This window comes from Ammodytes marinus (genome assembly GCF_949987685.1).
Source record: "Ammodytes marinus genome assembly, chromosome: 8".
Lineage (NCBI taxonomy): Eukaryota > Metazoa > Chordata > Actinopteri > Uranoscopiformes > Ammodytidae > Ammodytes > Ammodytes marinus.
In genome coordinates this window covers 10,235,315-10,242,147 of record NC_137212.1, presented here as the reverse complement: position 1 = coordinate 10,242,147, position 6,833 = coordinate 10,235,315, and positions in this window count along the sequence as shown.

The window sequence follows — 6,833 nt, the reverse complement described above, 5'->3', positions numbered from 1 at the left end:
TGCACTTTTGTTTGCCTTTTGAATAAAATACAAAAGTTTTCTTCTAGCTTCTTCTAAAGGTAGACTCACTCCTTAAACAATTCCTATAAATAAGAAAGAATATGTTGATGTAGTCGTACTATATAATGTGCTCTTATAGTTAATCGGCCAAACACACAGGTTTCTGTGTGCGCGCATGTGCATGGTCAGGAGTGTCGGTGTGTGCAAAGTGCAAATGAGAAGATAAGCGATCCATTTGGAGCTCCATCCTGTGATGTAACAGCTAATGACAGTAAATGAGTTGAGTTCTCTGCTCGGGCAGATCAGTGGCTCCCAGAGGAAAAGAGCCCGCGGTTCACTCTAAGTGCTGTGTTGTTATTTCTGAAGTGAATGGAGTTTGTTATCACAGCTTGGCCCCCCTTTTCGCTCCCCCCTCCTCCGTCACTCTGCAGAGCGACAGAGCAAGGCCCCTGCTGTGTTTCTCATGCTAAACACCACATGGCTGCAAACACACACATACACACACTGATTTGGAGGGTGAATGCACACACAGACATTTCTGTTGCAGTATATACGTATGGACACATGGCGAAGAAGGAACTGACTGATAAAGGTGTGTTAAAGCTTGGAGGAACTCATGGCGTGCGACTTGCCTGCTACCGCCATGAATCTGCTTACATGTTACTTATCTTATCTGCTTATCACGTTGGCAGACAACAAAGCACACACACACACACACACACACACACACACTTTTTGGTATGTACCAAAGTAACCAGTATTTTGGCAGGTGTTCCCCAGTTTCTTTAATCAGAAAAAGATAATCTTCCCTTTGAGTACACAGACGCAAATAAGCACACCCACCCACCCACACACACACACACACACACACACACACACACACACACACACACAGGCAACTACAGCCAAATACTTCAATAATTAACTCACATATTATCCATGTTCGCACATCTCAATATTTTGACAGTATGAAAGAGGCCATTCCTTTTAGTGTACTTTTACTTGATATAATTTATGAGACAGATTCTGGCTGCTGCACATCCCGCCCTCTGTGCTTATGGTAACTGGCTTTGAAACATGCTCTGCCCTTAAAATAAAACAATAACATGGAGCAGCGTAGCAGGTGAGTGCTTGTGTCGTGTGTCACTCTTATAGATGCAGCGATCAGGCGTGGGCCCTCAAGCCGACAGGACGGAGGAATGTCTGGCTCTGCATACCAGCCTCAGCTCGTGTTTACGTCAGGAGGAGACTGCGTGGTGTAAATGCTGCATGGCGCTGCTAATGACGTGCGCGCGGGTGTGTTTGTGTGGGAACATGGCAACTGGGAGGGGGTATAGTTTCTATTGTCTGGCCAGTGACTTTAAAGAAACCTCAAATTAGAGATGCTTCTGCTACATCTGGGTCAGTCACCGCTCTTAGCACTGAGTAGACTACTGCTTTTTCCCAAAAAATAAATGTTGTCCAGAAATTGAGATATTATTACGGCCAAGCAAACATTACGTGATCGATCAATGAGCTGCTGAGCTGTATGAGACCAATCCTGACGGCATCTCATCTCCTTGTCAATGTATTAGACACCTCACTCATTAAATACTGCACGTGGCCTTTTGCTGTAAAATGTATAGCATCAGTCCAAATGTTCCCTGAAGATTAATATAAGGCCCTGAAAGCGATGTTTTTTTTATTGGGCTAGATACTTGACTGTTAAATAAATGCTGAATAAAAGCCAGCACACACTTTTTTTTACACCTCTGGAACTCAGAGAAGATTTCTCCAAAAGCTGTAAACTGTTGTGACACATTTTGAAAAGCTCAGAAGTGAACAGGGTTAAAGTTTAAATAAGTTGACCTCAGTCTACAGCTGTGTGGCCTCAAAGAAAGTGCAAGACCCAATAACTGAAATGGACATGTTAACATTAGACTAAATCCATAAAAGTGTCAAATTAAACTTCTCCAAATGACACACAGTCAGATGCGCTTCAGGTGAGTCACATAGAAATAAATCAATTTGATCTCACACTCAAGCTTCAAGACTAGTTTTTTATTATAATTAGAAAATATATCAAAAGTTTAGCAGTTGTTTCTCAGTGCACTTTTCCTTATTTCAGTTGGCACCAGATGCAATAATGATACGTTGGTTGATTCTTTCAACAGGTTTGGTTCTCTTTACACCTATTGTTTCCTCTGGTCTGAATCGTTGGTGAAGGGAACCTTATTGCAGCGACACAAGCCCTGTGAGATTGTTCTTTTCAGCCATTGGCCAGACGTGTCTGGGGAGGGAGCAATAACGTAGTTCCTGAACTGCTCAACAGTTGGACAGAATTTCCATGCAGTAAAACTACAGAAAGAAACTACAGCAAGTAGATCATCATCCTAATCCCACAATGCATAGCAAATCTGGCAACGGGGACCTGTTTTAAATCCAAAATACTCTGTGCTTCCTGCAGTTGGGTCGGATTGAGGCCGCTCATGTTCTCACCACAAATGAACCACATCAGAGTTTGTTTGGAGATGTACCATGAGCACCTCTTCAACAAGGTTTGGTTTTGCTGGTTTGGTCCGTTTTTGATGCACAGCCGAGTACCATTGCCTTGTTCTCACCTGCCAAAAACAAACCACATAAAGGTGGGAAAGAACCCAAGTTCGTTTCCATCCAACCAAACAAGGCAGGTGTGATATAGCGCTATAGGATCCAATGTTTTCACTGAGCGGTACTATTCTACATTCTGCTGTTGCAAGTAGTCAATAAATTAGTCATTTGTCATTTGCCCCAGAAATATCTAAGATTCCATGTGCAGGCAGAATATTCAGCTGGATCAATCTTCTGCAGAGCTCATGAGTGAAAAGCTCAAGGATATTTGCCCTTAAGGGAAATTTTTGGTGCAAATACCTGCAGGATTAGCACACGCTCAGTGAGCTCTTGAGCAAAGACACAGGGGTACAACAATGTGGGGTATGCACCTGGCCTAGACCATCTGGATCAGCAGCGTGCGGTCACACCTGGGAGACAGGTGAGTTTGAGGAGCTCGTCACTCACAGACCTGGTGGCCCTGCAGCGGTCTGCCAGTTCAAATTTACTGCCCTGTTCGGGTTAAAATACAAAGTTCCTGTTCTGAGATCTGCGCTATATAAACATGCAACCACATATTCCACACACTTGACAAGTGTGTGGGTGTGCGCATGCCCACAGACACACAAGCAAGCACCGACACACGCAAACAGATTATCTTGGATGTTTATACAGAACGACTCAAGCACAGATCTGATAGGGCTTATCTGATCCGGGGGCACAGCTAGTTAAATCAAGTGTAAGAAATTCTCACGCACCTGTGTGCGGCGGAAAGAATGCCTGTTTTACATTTTTTTAACTACAGCCAGGAAATGATTGCTACATATTTCGGTCTGTGTTTTACAAATTTTGTCGCAAGTCTAATTTGAACAATACATTCCTTCACTTCCGTTTTTTTATCCCGAACGGGATTTCATTATCTTTTAAGACGATTGTTCCTACCGACTAACACAAACAGTAACAGATTACATGAAGACATTAGCCAATTACAAAAATAAAGTGAAGCTGTTTTATAGTGTCAAAGGATGATAAGATAATGGTGGCATGTTTGAAGTCACACCCCATCCTGCTGCACCAGTTAGTTAATCTCATGTTTGTTTCCTGGATTAGATTGCCGCATTTAACAGTTTTACATGTTAGTGTTACTTTAATGGCAGAGTTGGTTGATGGCAAACACCAACCATCCCTCCCTCAAACACTCATTCTCCATTCCCTATAATATTGACTGCAAAGTAAATAGTACGTTGGCATTCAAGCCTCTTGTGAACCATAGCTAGTGACTATATAGCGTCACATACCAGTGAGTTACAGTTGTGGCTGACACATTGTATTATTTCTGGCTAGAACTAAAACAAATTAAAATATTTCCATTGTGGGCATTTTTGATGGCATCACTATTAATGTAAAGTTGACACTTTTTTTGTATATACACTGACAAGAAATGCTAGAAAATTTAACATCACATTTTTGGCTGACCAGGCCAAAAGCAGAATTAGAGTTCCGGGTTAGTTTTGAGATCAAAAAGATTCCACACATTCTGCCAATGATGCTATAAAGATAACACCCACAGCTAATGTCTGACAGCTGACACAGGCAGAGAAAACTTTAAGATGCCTCACAACTAAAAACACACACACACACACACACACACACACACACACACACACACACACAAATCACAAGACTCTTGATAAATAGTTATTTGTGGATATACTTCGGATTTTGCCTGTTAAACAACCTAAATCTAAAAATGTAAAATGTTAGCAGCATTGTTTACTTAGATTTGAGTTTTTGAATTGCACATTTTTGCACAGTTCTCACACCCTGACACTAACGGGCCATCATACATTAGACTAGTCCTGCATAAAACTAAATGTTTAGGCTTAACTTTATGGACAAGTCCAACATATCTTTATGACAGTGCTGTATTTACATGTATGTTGTGTTTAATAGAAGTTAGGGAATATTTATAGCTACATATAATAAAGCTGTCTAGAAGCCTTGAAGTCCATACAGCACCAATACATGGGGTATTGTTGGGTACATCGTTATGCTGTTCTCATGTTGAGATAAGATATGTGAACAGTGTGTGTTTAGTGTTCAGTTGCTCTAGGAGCACATAGCAGTAGCACTCTTGTTTCAATTGTTAGTTCAAAAGGTAAAAACATGAGAAGATGAACAAAGAGCACACTCTTCACTTGATGTTCTTGTCATGCAAATTCATTTGAAGATCAAAAGAACACAACAATCTGGTTTTCCCTTTTCTTTTGAAGTGTTAAGACCTCTCAGGGAGTTTGATGTATACTCTTAAAAGACATTTTTGGCGTGGTGGGAAAAAAAGCCTTTTTAAGGCTTAGTGGCTATCTGATTGATTGTTTTGTGGACTGTGCTGTCATGCTATGCTATGCAGTGTGCTACAGCTGCTCGGCTGCAGTCAGATCTGATCTCTGGCCCTGCCCTCTGTTACGTCACACACCTCGCTGAGCGTGCCAACCCCTCTGAAGCGACAGAAAAAGCCTGCATACACTGGCACGTTATTGTCATTTGCGTGATAATCTGGCTACAGCAGACACAGAGCGGTGATGAGGGGACAGATAGACCGCTCGTGGTTCTGCCCCCCGACTGTGCAGAGGAGGTGAGAATAAGAAATGTGAGAAGATTGTTGTTACATCTCTGTCTCTGATTGCTGGAAAAACACATGCCTCTGTTGAAAACACACATGAGTATCAGCACCATTTAACAAAAAATGTTCCTTTCAAGTTAAACTCTAGATCACATTCAGCCATCTCAGATCAAAGGGAGACATGCCGTAAATACATCTCATGCAAGTAGACGGCATGAAACTTTTGTAAACACTTTTCTCCAGCTTCACCATCCATACTAGGGTTAAATATAGGGAATTCCTTCAGAAATGTACTCCCTTTTCGGAGGAAAAATACCTGAAGGAACCAGGGATTTTTAGCGTGTGCCCTTTTACTGTATCTGTTTGTTCCCATACTCCTTCACCACAACATAAATGTCAAGCCTCAATGATCAACTCAGACCCTGAAATGTCAATTAATACACTTTCAAGCTGCATTGGTGGTTTGGAATTAGATTTCACACTACAATAGCTGCTTAAAATCCAGCTTTAGAATAAAGGGTTTATTAAGAAAAAGTCACAAATCAAGGAACAGAATGGAGGTAAACAGGAGGGTGCAAGTAATCTTATTTGTCCTGGTGAAAAAGTGATACATCTCTGTTAAGTAACTTTAACGTCAAGGGCAAACCTTCAGGTCTAACTAACCCTGCGTTCCAGATCACATTCTTTTTCTTCAGGGTAGACTGAAGAACTAGAAGTTTTTTGACAAAGAAAACAAACAAAAAAAACTCAAAAGTGGTAGACTATAAAAACCCACTCACCAGAACAAATTCTGCAAAACCCCAGATTATGTTCAGTTTGTCATTTAAATCATTATTTTAGTTATGGTTGGAGAAGCATCTTAGTTTTGGTTAAAAGGAATTCCAGCTTCATACCATTCCGACTTCCAAACCCGCACAACGTTATGGCTTTCTGCATTGGCAGATCGTGGGTAGTCCATTTAGAAATAAAGAATCATCCAATAATGAAATAATTACCAGGGTATACGTGTTGTCACCTTCAATGTACATATATAAAGAACCCTTCCTCTAAACATTGCCATTGATAATTCAGTAAACCCAAGAATACATTTCTAAAAAGTATGAAGTTATGATTAGGGAAATACCATGCTTATAGCGAATAAACTATTGCGTAAGTAAACAACACATGTTTGGGATAGACCTTTGTTAGGGTAAAAACAAAATACTAAGGCTGTGTGCGTCAAAACAGGCAGTCTGTCTGTTGAGTCACCGTCAATAATGTCAACCGCAAGTTATTTTTGTCTGTCTCTGACGTGACATACCAAGCTAATTTCACATGCATGGTACGCAGATCTTTTTTTTCACCTGTAATCATTTAACGATTAAAACATTGTATAAAAATACAAGTATTTTGCATTTTCATAACATTGCATTAACTTGCATTTAGCAGGAGTTTCGGGCCTTTTCATCGTTCAAGCACATCGTTCAAGCACAGATTGGAATATATTGCAATATAACTATTGGATGGAGCACCGTCACATTTGGTACAGACTTTGATGTTTCCTTGAGGATTGATCCGCCTGACTTGGGTGATCCCCTGACCACTCCTGTATATTCGCGAAGATGACATGTGTGAGTCAGACTGAAAAATCTTGGCAACTATT